This window comes from Salarias fasciatus, chromosome 1 (assembly GCF_902148845.1).
Source record: "Salarias fasciatus chromosome 1, fSalaFa1.1, whole genome shotgun sequence".
NCBI lineage: Eukaryota > Metazoa > Chordata > Actinopteri > Blenniiformes > Blenniidae > Salarias > Salarias fasciatus.
Window position 1 is genome coordinate 31,045,306 of NC_043745.1, and position 13,915 is coordinate 31,059,220.

At 41.1% G+C, this 13,915-nt stretch overlaps 1 protein-coding gene across 1 annotated transcript in view; it reads left to right on the top strand.

Annotated features, from left to right (window-relative positions):
- The first annotated feature begins 3,552 nt into the window (after positions 1–3,552).
- Positions 3,553–13,915, top strand: part of c1qtnf4 (C1q and TNF related 4) — a 39,343-nt gene continuing 28,980 nt past the window's right edge. Inside the window, exon 1 of the mRNA XM_030105149.1 lies at positions 3,553–3,615. The gene's annotated coding sequence lies outside the window, so the exon portion shown is untranslated. The remainder of the gene's footprint in view (positions 3,616–13,915) is intronic.

The window sequence follows — 13,915 nt, forward strand, 5'->3', positions numbered from 1 at the left end:
TTTAATTCATTCGCTGTCATATTCTGGTCATGATCTGTAGTTTTTGCACACAATAACATGTTGGAATGCAATACTAATTTGTATTAAAACAGCCTGTTGCTGAAACATTGTTGCTTGTTGCTTTCAGTGTTGTTTGCATTGTTGATATTGTTGTATTAACAATGGAAAATAAAGTGGACAAATTGGTCAAGATCTTTCAAATCAACATTACCCACATCAACCTTTTCTTTTTGATTATAGCAAAAACTATAAATCATTTGTTTATCATCCTTTCCTTGTCACCCAGTACACAAAACTCACAGAAAGTCACAGATATTAAGCTTTCAAGTCAAATTTATCTAAAATGTGAGAAGTTTCCGCTGCAGTGATATTACATCATGAAAGTAAGGCAATTACGTGAGTAGGACCGTGCAATTTATTTCCTTTTGCCAAACAATACTCAACAACAGTTGTGGTAATACAGCCGCAAAAAATGTCTCAATAACTTGTCATGTGCCCTTGGGCCTCAATTACAGCTTGACAGTTCACTTGTTGACTTCTTGCCTGCTTGAGGCAAGGCATCCCACTCTTCTCAGAAGGGCGACCCTCAGGTGATTGAGGTTCTGGGGTACAGAGCTACGATCCTCTGCAGCAACTCACCTGATCCCAGAGGTTTTCTATGAGATTCAGGAAACTCCTTTTGACATACTCCAGTCCTGAACAGCTGTACTCCAATGAGCTGGAACATTGTCGTCCATGAATTAGGCCTGTGTTATTTCTACATATCTTCATTATTGATGTTATTCAGATAGTAGGAGTTCGCCAATGTAACGTTCACAAACTTATAGGGCAGTTCTGTTTTGACGACACATCTGCTGACACTGGACAACACCATCACCAAAGCTCATCTGGTGACAACAGTGGCTGCAGAGCGCTCTCCAGAGTGCATGTCTCCAGCATCACTGGTCGTCATGTGTTTCAGCACATGTGCATTCAAAGGTTTAGAAAAGGTCACATTAATTTCACTGTAAAATGTATGGTGAATTTTTGATTTAATCCCCAAGCCAGATACCTCTAACTTGTTGTGACGACTATTGTATAACTTACTAAACTAAATTTGTCAACTTGTTTGTGAATAACATACGCAAAGGTTGCACTAGTAAAGCCGTGAAGTTTTAAAGGAATACTCCGAAGATTTTGGACCCACGCCCTATACCTATTATTTTTTTAGTGAGACAAGATCATACATCTCTCTGCGTCCAGCGGCTGGCTCCCAGCTGTTAGCATCATAGTTAGCTTAGCTCAATAGCTGGAGGTGAACAGGAGACAGAGTCAGACTGACGAAAGTGGACAAAATACTCCTCACAGTGGTCCAGGGGACGGCGTATTAGGACGTGAAGTAAATCTGAATGGTTATTAAAAAAATTTAAAAGACGTGTTTTGTTTTTAACCCGTTAAAATAATGTTTTGATACACACAGATCTGCACAAGCATAGTGCTCCACTGAAGGATATACCGGTGCACAGCGGCCGAGTCTATGGCTTCTAATGCTGTGCTCCGGTATATCCTTCCGCGGAGCACTGTGCATGCGCAGGTCTGTGTGTATCAAAATGTTATTTTAACGGATTGAAAAGGTAACACATCTTTTAAAATGTTTTATAACCATTCGGATTTATTTCACGTGCTAATACGCCGTGAGCTTAGCTAACTATGATGCTAACAGCTGGGAGCCAGCCACTGGATGCAGAGAGACAATTAAGGTATGTATGATCTTGTCTCACTATAAAAATGATAGGGATAGGGCGTGGGTCCAAAATCTTCGGAGTATTCCTTTAAAGTCCATCCACTGTAACACAGAAGTCAACTTAGTTTTGCATTGAGTTGCCTCCCAGCTGACCGCAATGAGACAGAGTTCAACACTTACAAGTAAATTTCACCACTGGAGGAAACCCATTCAGGGAGAAAATACAAACTCTATAAAGCCCTCTGTTCACCACTCTCAAATTGAGGATTTTCTTGCTGTGAGGCCAGAGCACATCTCTAAACCACTATGTGCACCCGCAAAAATTTTTCTATGACTTTCATGGCGGTTTAATAACATGAAGCCCCAAAACTGCTATCAACAGGGGTAATACTGCTGTGAATCAGCTTACAAGAGCAAAAGCTTATATTGCAAAAAGGAATGCAAATATTTCCTCTTTTTAAACAACAGTTAAAAAACACAGTGAACTAATATAATTTCCTTGCTGGTCAGTATTTTAGTTTTATTGGTGGCACACCAGCTAAATCAACATAAAAGAATTTTTATATATTTGAAAATAAAGTGATTTGGTTTCATTGTATTTTTTTTCCTTTGTGAAATGACAAAAAAAAACAGCATTCTTGGTTTCACTTGATATTGACTGACCAGCATCAAACCTATAGGAAATTATGCCTCAGGTTGAAATGACCACTAAACTGCAACAAAACACAAATGTGAAAGTCTCCGTTGGGTGACGTGTTGTTTTCACGCACCGGCATTTCTACAATAAAGATTAATACCTTGGCTTCTTGCAGTAACCTCACGCTTGTGTGACTTTCTACAAGAATACCTGACAAGTGCAAACAGCCTGTGTTGTTGTCCCGAGCAGTGGTGGCTTCACAGCCCATTACCTCCCCGGTCCTGACATTAGATCTGTTGAGCCTCATTGCACGGTGCCGTGCTGCTGCCCACTCTTTTAATTCTATATCTGAGAGCTGGAGCGCGCCAGTTTGAGGAGAAGCGTCCAAGCCGGGATGCAACAGAGCGCGGCAGCCTGCCAAGAGCTGGCCAAGAACAGCAAAAGCACAGGAGGGATTTAGTCAAGTGCTCATTTAAATATGAGTGAGCAACAGACTGAGGAATTTGAATGAGATTAAAAAAGAGAGAAGGGCTAGGATGAATTTCAATTTGAGAGCATTACATGTATTCTGTCGTTGTGTGTGTGTGTGTGTGTGTGTGTGTGTGTGTGTGTGTGTGTGTGTGTGTGTCGCACCATCCTCCCAGAGGTGAGATAATGACTCCCAGCAATGAGGCGGGAGGGAGGAAGTTGGCAGTGCTGTCACCAAATAGCGGAGTCCAGTGGTCATTATGGCAGGGCTGCTCCTCCCCTCCGATTTACCGGTAAACACGCGCACGCACGCACACACACACATGCGCGCGAAATAGGTGAACGGAGCATCATATCTGAGGGCATCTCCCTCGCAGCCCCACTGCAGTGTTTCGCGTTGCACCTCTTCTTCAATATCCTGACCAGATCTCGTGCGCGCGCGCGCACGCGTGGATGTCGGGAGGTTTTCCCAATGCCGCTCGAATAATAAAAACAACACCAAGCAGCAGGTTATGAGGAAGATGCAGAACCAGATGGACGGGAAACAGAGTGACAAAGGGGGGAGGAAAAAGAGCAAGAGGGGTGAGTGAGGAGGGGTGGGCGAGCAGCAGACTGAGAGGGAAAGAGAGCGCGTGAGGGAAGAAGAGGGAGGGGAGGGTGGGAAGAGAGAGGAGGAAGAAGAGAGAGAGTAAAAAGACGAAGGAGGGGAGGTTTATCCAACAGAAGTTTCGGCTCCGCGCTTCAAACACAAAGCCAAGGACAGCAGACGGCAGGCGCGCGCACGCAGGTGAGGCAGCTCCTCTGGTTTCCGTCCGCTTTGCGTAAAGAACTTCAGGTGCGGTCCAAGTTGGGAGTGTGCAGGCACGCGACGTCAACACCGGAGCTTCAGACGAGGGGGAGGTTTGTTGTGTCCGGGGGGATGGATGTCAACATCAACAGTCCAGTGTGTGTGTGTGTGTGTGTGTGTGTGTGTGTGTGTGTGTGTGTGTGTGTGTGTGTGTGTGTGTGTGTGTGTGTGTCACAGCACTTATTAAGTGCAAGAGTGTCGTTTCTGCATTAACTCGCAGCACAAACAAGGTTGTAAGTGTTGCTGTAATATTAATGGGAGCTTTTCCTTAAGTGTTGCATGCATGCTGCGCGCGCGCGCGCGCGTGGCGGAAAAAGCGCTATAGTGTCTGTGTGCATTGAGCAGTCGTGCCGCGTCTGAAGAGCATGCATTATTTATTTGCAGTGATCTCCAGAAACAGCGATCCCTCCGAGGGGGGAATGTATACACTGAGTCCCAGTATCATATCTGAGGGCTGCACTGTTCCGTGGGAAGGAGGGGGGAGCAGATGGACAACCTGCATCTTTTATATGTTCAGCTGAGGCACACTTGCTTTGTCTTGATTGTAGCATCTTGTCACGGTGGGTTGCAGCAGCATGCACGGGTATCCTATGGTTTATTTATCTGACATTATCTGTGTTGGAGATACCGGAGAGACCCCTGAGGCACCAGGAGGCTGTGGATAAAGTGATGGGAGCCGTCTTATCTTTAGATGGGTTTTCCACCCAGAGGAGGTCGACTCCTTTTGTCTGCAGTTACAGTATCTCAATCAGATTGATCATTCTGCTCAGAGTGTGAGAAGATCACACATTTGCTAGGGGCATATGATCGCGTTATTTACAGCATCTCCGTGTTTGTGTGCTTGAATCCAGCTGCTTCTGCCTCTGTTATTAAAGGCTGACAGCAAAACAGCAAACAAAGGAACAGAGTTCGGAGATATAACAAATGCACAAATTCAAGTAAACTCAGTCGCTTTGAACTTGCAAAGTGTTTCAGAAAAGTTTTTTTTAGCTTGTAGCTTAGCAGAAGATTGTCCCTTGAGTTAAATTTTTTTTGCACTTGGATATTTAAAAGGTGAACTACAATCCATCCATCATCCAACTCAGGGTTGCAGGGTGCAGGGTGCAGACTGATGGCGTAGCCTCAGAAGGCTTCAAAAAGTGAACTATAAAATGCACGTGATTCTGCTGTCCACTTCTCTGCAATCCTGCAACTGGCCAGTTTTTTTTTTTGTTTTTTTTTTTGTAAACAGTACAGCTATCAGTGTTAATTTGAGATCAGTGTGAAACAATTTTTCCTTTAGATTAGTAAAAACTGTTTTTGAGTCTCACAATTGGAGGATGAATGATCACAAAAACAAGTCTCACCAAGACGAGTGACACATGATCACAAGCGATAGCAGACTGTGCCAGTGAACATACTCTGCATGAGCTGTTAGTCAGTTTCAGTCCTCGAGAAGATGATAATCGGCCAGTTAGTCACAGTTTCCATGATCATAAAATACAACATGCTATCTACCCAGGAATATATTTAACTTACAGCACATTAGAGGAAAAAAAATCACAAACAAAATGAAATGAATGTGTAAACTTTAGGTTTCTGCTGTGTGTGTAGTTAAAGCTTCATGGGATTGATTATCAAAGTTGTTTTAGTGAACTTTACCCAAATGAAAGGCTGTCTATAATGACACCAGCTTTCATCAGAGATGGATCCAGATCTGCAGGGTTGGTGTATTTTAACAATTAAACTCAGACTATTCTTTTTTAAAACCAAGAGAATATTTCAATCCTCTGTGGATCAGAATAGAAACTAAAGTGACAAAACCTTACAATAACCTAATTCTTCAGAACTGAACCAGGTATTTATTATCAGTGATTTCTAAATGAAGTTCATTGAAACACTTTATGCCAGGGATGATTGAGTCCAGCATCGTCTTCGTCGACTTTCCAATTTGTAATTAGTTAGAAACTTTTACCTATATTCTACAAAATCTTCTGAGTTCCTGATGAGTTCAGCATGTAGAAGCTCTGATTGGCAATGGTGTCGAAAAGCACAACGGACAGTCCATTTAAGAAAACCCATTGACTTCAGGTTAAAGAGGCTAAACGTGCTCCAATGCATACACACAGTTCATACTGTTAATTCTCTTGTACTTTATGAGGAGATGTGTGTGTGACACCCTCAGTCAGCCTTATTTGTTCTTCAGAGTGGTCACCCACATGGCTGTAGCAAAGAAAGGCTATTGAAAACCCCCCAAACATAACCACTATTATTAGATGTGTCTGTAAAACTGCTGAAAAGGAATCCTTCTCATGCAAATTAGACAGATTTTTTAATTTAATATGAAGGTGTGATTCAGAAAGATTTCATATTTGGGAATTTTCCTCAGTGCCTAGAACAGTGAGTCATGTTCAGACTGAGCTTTTTATGGCACACAGACATGGATGTCCCTCACTGGCTCACAGGAGTACAGGGACAAATTAAGAATCAAATAGAGACGAGTGTACACAATGCAGACTGCTTTTATTTGGATAATAGTTGTTTAATTTCTCTTCACTGCAAATAGTTTGTGGTTGTTGGTTTTAACCATCATCATAGTGTAAGCAAGCAATCGTTAACGGTCATAAATGTGAGCTCTTAATGCAATAGGTGTCGTTTTTTACCGACACATGGACATCATGTGCAGTGAACTTTAAATCAAGAGAGGCACGGACTCTTTGAGTGTGTGATGCAGTTACTCTCAAAATCATTTTTTTCAGAGAACACTTGAAAGTAGAGACTGCATTGAATTCATGATCTGGCCCTCACCTGGAAATTAAGAGTGTCTGTCGATGTCACAGTGTAAAGTCTATGGGAGCCATTAGGGTAAGCATTATTACCCTGTGCAGCGAGTTGCACGATGGAGGAAACCGTCTTCATAGTGTATTCATGGATTGTGCTGTGCATCCTCCAACACCACACTTATGTGAATCATCTTTGAAGCATTACAGGCTGTCTATGACAGCCCGCACTTTGTCTCTGAACTTGTGAACAAACATTACATCTTTTTTGTGGACCAAGCAGACAGCTTCTCATTTTTGCAAAAAAAATGATTTGTTGGAATTAAGATTTGCATAATTTCTTCACATTTCTTAAAGCATTTCAGGATTTAAAGACTTATCAGGGAGCGTTTGGTACTCAAGACACGTTTTGGTGAGAATGGGAGAAGGCTCACATGCTGATTTTTAATTTTTTTTTTTTTTCATGCCACAGCCACCTTGTTCACATCTTATCAAAAACACACAGGGCAGTGAACCTACTGAAATATTCAGGATCAGGAATCCCCTTGAAACAGTACAACAGGAACACCTAATTTGCATTTTATTCAAGTTACGGCCGTGATGCTGAGAGTCAGTCTGATCGTCTCATGACCAGCTGTAATTCTGCAATGATTTTCATTTGGCTGTTGGCTGCTCCAACAGTGACAGGTGCTACTTTCTCTTCTTTCTCAAAAGGAAGCATCTTCTGATGTGAATTTTGGAAGTTTTGCATCTTGCAGCAATTATTTTGAGGTCCTGGTCGATTCTCCTGTTTGGTTCTCACCTTCTATCACCCTCCATTTTTTGACCTTTTTTTTTCATTCAAGTGCCCTCTAATCACAGCAAAGCATAATTGGTTAAGAAAAAGAGGTACACAAATAAAATACACCACTATGTCATCAGATCTTGGTTTATTGCATTTTATAACAGTGCAAAATATTACTCATTTGTAGCGGTGGTTCATGAGCTATTTGGAAAAAAAATATATATAAAAATAATTTAAAAGTAAAAAAAAAATCTGTGATTCAGTTATAAATAAAGGTTTTTACACATTGAAGTAATCATCAACTTAAAGTGCCCTCTCATAGGATGATAACAGAGAACCATCTGGAATCATGATCACATGATGAATATGTGGAAGATGCCCGGCCAGGTCAAACCATCGTGGTGTGGAGGAAACTCTCGGTTCATGGCAATGAAATGGAAGAGGTGACTTGATATGGAATTGTGTTGATGAACTTACATTCATATTTTCCTCATATAAACTGAAGTATTATTAGAATTGCTGCTAGCTTTAAACTATGTTTTAAAAAATGTCACAGTATAGTCCCCGGCATACCATATGTTAACAGATATGAACTCTTTACAGTGCTATATTTGAATACATACTGTACTTCTAGCTCCTCACTGAGCTTTCTCTCTCATTTACCTCCCAAAATGAAAACACACCTGTACTTTACTCACCTCCTACATTCTTCTCAAAAATGAGTAAATTGTCTTTTCGACCTTATTATGGTTATAGCATGAGAGTTTATTTACATCACGCAACTTTACTTAGTAAAACAAAGTCAAAGACGATGATATATTTTTGGGATCTAAAGTTGTCCTGTGTGATTTAATTGAGGTATTTTCAGCAATTGTTCAGCGTGCATGAAAAAAAAAATCTACGAAAGGTTGCGTCTACTTGTAGTGGAAAGAGTTTTCTTCAATTACACTCATTAAATTTTTGACTCCTATAATAAAAATATAATAAGTTATCCACATTACCAGCTAGAACATCTGTAGGTAATGTGGTGGTTTAAAACCTTGAATCTGATTCAGTCACAGTCAGCGAGGTGTAGAGCAGGGAAAGTGAAATTTCTTCTTTCTGTCCCAGACTGAAGCCTTTCTGGAGTTTCAGAAGGAGTCCTGTGTGAGCCAGGAGCAGCTAATTATATGAACGGCCTTCTGTAGGTTGTCTGGGGATAGCAGAGGTTTGATCTGTGAAACACTTTCAAGCTGCAGAAGAACGCTTTAATGTGGCTGCGATGAAGTGTTTTTGCTAATGAAGAGTGTTGTGGATGACACATTATAAAATAAGATGCCACTGCAGCACTTCTGCTTTCAGAAGCAATGTGACAGTAATGGATTACCATGCTTTAAAATTGCTAATGTAAGACACATTGAAGGTTTTTTTTTCCTCTTGCTTTTTGTGTCATTTACCAAGAATAAATAACTGTTATATTAAGTTATATTAAGCTGTAGTCTCCAATAAAGAGCTACTTTTTTTTCCCACTAACTTCCTGTTTACTGGAAGACCAATGCCTCATTAATCCTGAACTAAGTCAGTTCTCCTGTCAGCAACATGAAAGATGTCTGACTATTAGCAACACGTCAGCCTCTATCCACAGGAGACGTGATGCATTAGTCTCAAATAAGGTTTACAATTAGAAGAGATTTTTTGCTGTTGTTTGTTCATAGTTACCGGTAATCCCAACTGTTTTGATACATTTTTGTTTTATTGTCATTAATTGCTCATAATCTTTTTTTTTTTTTTTTTTTTTTAAGAAATGCCGACAACAAGATTTATTCTTCCAAGTTATGGAGTTATTCTTGAGCAGATCTTAATGACAGAATCAGTCGTAGACACACAGAGCTGACAGCTCTGCTCCTGCATTAAAACAACACATAAACAAACAACAATATTTGGACAATGGTTAAATGCAAGGTTAGTTTTGTAAAGTAACTATTTCGACTTCCTAGAAAAATACCTCCACACTGTAATTATTTAATGACTTCCACTCCTGAAGAATGTTTGGTTAAGGACATTATCTGTGTAGTCGCCCTGCTGGGTGATCAAAGTGTGGCAGCACGCACCAAATCAGAGCGAAAATTGGATATTCTGGAAGGCAGTATCGGGCTGCTGCTGAGAAATAGCACTGAGCACCAAACACAATACTCAAACCAGTCGGAGGTCTGTTTGTTCTGAGCTGTGCAGCGGTGAGAGAAAACATGCATCCCACACAGGAACGTCGGAAACAAATCACATGAGATTACTGACCGGCTGCTGTTGAGCGTGGTGCAGAAGAGCGAGCACAGCCGGCGTGAATATAAAATACTGTGAGAGAAGAGGGGAATAAAAAAAGAAAAAGAAAAGAGAGACGCAGTGTGTTTATTTTAATCATCACACCTCGAGGTTTGGATTAGTGGGAGTGTCTGTTAGAAGTCACAAAATAAGCCCCAAGCAGAGAAACATGACAGCACTGCAGCAGAGGATGTCTTTGAGTTATACAGTGCCGTCGTCTGATAATCCCTCTGTTGCTACACTAATCTGTCTACTGCGACATCCTGAAGATCACACTCCGAGTTTCCTTCCCTCAAACCAAACCCTGAACCGTTTCCTCAAACTGAACCCTGCTTTCCATTCCCGAACGGCGAAACGTTTCCGCGGGTTCTCCTGCTTGGGTTGTCGACTCACGACTTCCTGGTTCTCTCAGCTAACGATGATGAGACGGAGCGCTCCTGTTTCCTTCCTTCATCCACTATTATGTAAATCAGAAAGAGAAACTGTGGGAACATGCCGCTTGTGCGGAATACAGAGCGACAGCACTTTATGTTAAAAGCATTTTTCAAAAAAAATATTGTTTTCATCACAAAAATGAGAATTATGAAGTGCCTTGATGAGTGTAAATAATTTAGCTAAATTAAAAAGGGATTTGTTGTTATCAACATAAATTATTTGTTTAAAGGGCAAACAAATGCATCGTTTGTTTTAATGTAATTTGCAATTCATAAGGGTAGCTTATTCCCCTAAAAGAAACAAGTTGTGGGTGTATTTAAATAAAGTATTTAACTAATTAAAGAACAGTTTAAGTTAGGAGGTGTTCATACTTTTGGTGCAGTTTTTATTTTCATATCCCTTAGCTTGCTTTCTGTGTATCAGTGCCCAATTTCCAGATGGTTCACAGCAGAATTGGACAACTGGTAGCCACAACATGGTTTATAAAACTGGTAGTAGCGTGAGGTTAAAGGTAATTTAATCCTTTGTATTATTAGATAGATATAGTTGATTTACATACATTTTTAGGCAGAAATGATCAATTCTGATTCAACAACTTTAATTCATCACTATTCAGTGAACTCTGTACAGTTATTAATTACAGCCGTGGCCTGCATTTTTTTAGCAGTTTCTCTTTGTCGGCTGTTTTTAACTATTTTACCCATTTTGGCTGTTTTCACTTAATACTCTTAAGTTTTTAACTTTATTAATATTTCTTTGCAATGTTTAGCTATTTTTGCTCTTTGGTATTTAATGGAAGAGATTAGAGTGATTTTTCAAAATATGCATTGCATACAAATGAAAAAAACTGGAAAATGTTTGTTTCTTTATAATTTTATATCTTCAAGGAGCACTCCAGAGGGCTAAAGATCAACGTGTCTTCAGTGGGTTAATGTGTAATTTTTAGGACGTAAGTCATCCTGCTCATTTGAGAGTAAAAACCAGCAAAAAAAAAAAAAAAGAGTTTGTTATTGGTAACATTGTTAAAAATCCAGGATCAACACATAGCTGTGGCCTCATGTTCTGTGCTTTTATTATCAATACAAAGAAAGAAAATCCCTCCTTCTGTCCACTTTCTGTCCCTCTTTAGCCAAGCCAGCCGACTATGAGCAAAGGCGAGGTTTAACACCAGTCCATCACCGGGCAAACAGTGAGAGACAGTCACTTCGGCTGACATTTAAACTAGAATGTAGTTAAAACTGTGGAAGGAAACTGGAACTGGGAGAAAAACATTTGCATGCATAAAGAAAACATGTCAATCCATTTGTAGCTCTGCCGCTTCAACCATGGAGCTGCTGTCAATCCGCATCGCCTCTCCAAGTACTCTGTATCCCAGGAAAAAAGCTTCAAGTTTGCTGTTTAGATTTCATCCTCCAGTACACATCTGACACCTGAAGTCATTTTTGTACTTGTGTCTGAGAACCTTGTGCAAATGTCAAGAGTGTGTCTTATGTGTAATGGGATAATATGTTGTTTGACTGATTTTAGAAAGCAGTCAGAAGTTATGCTTATAAACATTTGAGCTTGTTGTAGCAACAACTCGGAAATCTCAAGTTTTCCTCCGTTAACATGGGGACAGAGCTGGAGCATTTTCAAAAAGTTTCACCTTCTGAGCCATTTTCCCATTTTAGCACCATTGTCGTGCAAACAGACGCCCAAAACCTAATGAAAGTTTTCCATTGTCACGTAAATGAGGATTGAATCATTATACATTAATATGGAGGAGGTCTCAGTAAAGTCACACCTTGCATGGGTCTAAGGTTTAATCTGTGTCTGGTGATGGTGATGAGGCAGTTCTGACAGTTGTTTCTAAAGTTCAAGGTGCTGGAAGAAGTTCAGGGAGGCCAGACAACCTGCTCCTCAGTGAACCCATCCAGCCGTGCCTATACTGAGCTTTCTGTGTGCACAGGAGACAAGCTGGAATAGAAATGATTCTTACTCAGACTGTTCCCACGAAGCTAGAAGTGAAGGAATATTTTAAACCTGTCAAAAATGATAAAACATTTAAGCAATCCCTCAATTTATTTAAAGTTGAATATCCACCCAGGCCAAAAATGGTTTAGCAATAGTCAGGAGTAAACAGTGGCTGTAATGGTGGGAAGAAGAACAACCAGGGTGACAGGATCTGATCAAATACCGGGAGAAGGCAGCAGGTATGCACTGACAGCTGATGAAGGAACGGGAAACAGATGGTGTGGGAGTGGAGGCAGGCAGGTCAGAGGCAGAGGTGAACAGGTGGGTCAAGTGAGTGGGAGGAGGAGCAAAATGTGAGGACATCTGATGGGTGGGTGGAGTGTTCAGGGGGTGCTAGTAGAGACAGAGAAGGATTTATGTAGCAAAGGGAAATGAATTATCCTCACATGGAAATTTCGGGTGGAAATTGCCTTCAACTTATTTTTTTTCCAGTTTTTTTTCAAAGCATCAATGGCTTTCCCTGGAATAAGCTTTCTAATTTTGTTGGAGATGTTTAGTGGCATGTCTCAGAAATAAAAAGCGGGACTTGTAAGCATGACTCAGAGAACCCTGGGGGGGAAAGTGTAGCAGTTCACCGCTTCACTGTTTTTTTTCACAAGCAAAACATCACTTAAAGGGCAAAGCATCGAGGGCAGTCTGTGGACAATCTGGGAACAGGTGAGCGGAAAACAAAAAGGGCCAAATGAATGACCCAGAGCCCAAAATTAGCCTGGCAGATGGTCCAATCCAGCACCCAGGATGACATTGCTGGATGTCAAATTTACTAAGAAGATATTCAGTGGAGTTTTTTCCATTAAGAGTTAGTCACGTATCTAATTTATTCACTTGGGATTCCAGTGTTTTGGTCAGAGTAGCAGACATAACACAACACTGAAACCCAAGCCAATAGATCAGCGATACAGCAGTGAAATCTTCCTCACTGACAAATCAGCATCGAAGCCCCACTGTGGAAGAGAAATTGTGAAAACAGCCTGGAGTCTGCAAAATGCTCTCAATGGGGGTTGTGGTTTCTCACTGTATTTTGTACCGAGAGGCGTAGCTATTGTTGAAGCTATTCTTCTTCAAATTGTGAATTTTCTAAGGTTTTTTGAAAAGAAATTAAATGTCAACAATGGGTTACATAACACCAAAAATCGACGAAAAATCCCAAGCAGAGAAAATACCAAGGACAACAGGAAGTTCTGGGTTAGCTCTGGTTTTTCCAGTACTGCGGTAGTGGTTATGTTTTTATCGTGGCACATTGCCAAGGTACCGTCAGATGAACTCCTCACCTGCTCCACGTTATGCCCCAGATTAGCAGGTGTAGAAGACCACCTACTGACCAATCAGCTCTCTGGGGAAATGGCCTGTCCGTTTCTGGAGGATGCTGCAGATCAGCGCAGCGACCGTGAGAGAGGAGCAAAACATTTCAGACACTGACACCACTTTGACTTTCCCCTTGAAGTTCCTTATAAAAGATACCACGTTTCCTCAGAGACACTGCAGTAGAAAATTATCATACACATGGCTAACGCTGCTACTCTCACAGCGAGGGTTTCCTCAGTTTGAGGAGGACTGCATTAAAGTGTGCGCTCTGTGTGGAGTGCCTCTCTGTGTTTGACCTGCGATGGACTGGTAGCCTCTCTAGAGTGTAACCTGCCTCCACCTGTAGTTGTCTGGGAGCAGCGCCAGCTCCCTGCAATCCTAAGTTAGATAAAGCTAGGAAGAAAATGAATGGCTGGAGGAACATGTGATTGCAGTGAGATCGTGTTGTGCTGCGCGCACACACACACACACACACACACACACACAGTCAGCTTCTTTTTTCCAGTGGCCCTTGAGTCTTAGCAGCTGCAGCGGTGTTGTTTTTTTTTTGTCTGTATGACATTCTTGTAACCCTCCTATTTCATCAATAAACTCGTCTGTTGTTTCCATAGTTGAGTATGCAGGATTTACCGTGTCTGTAATTTAT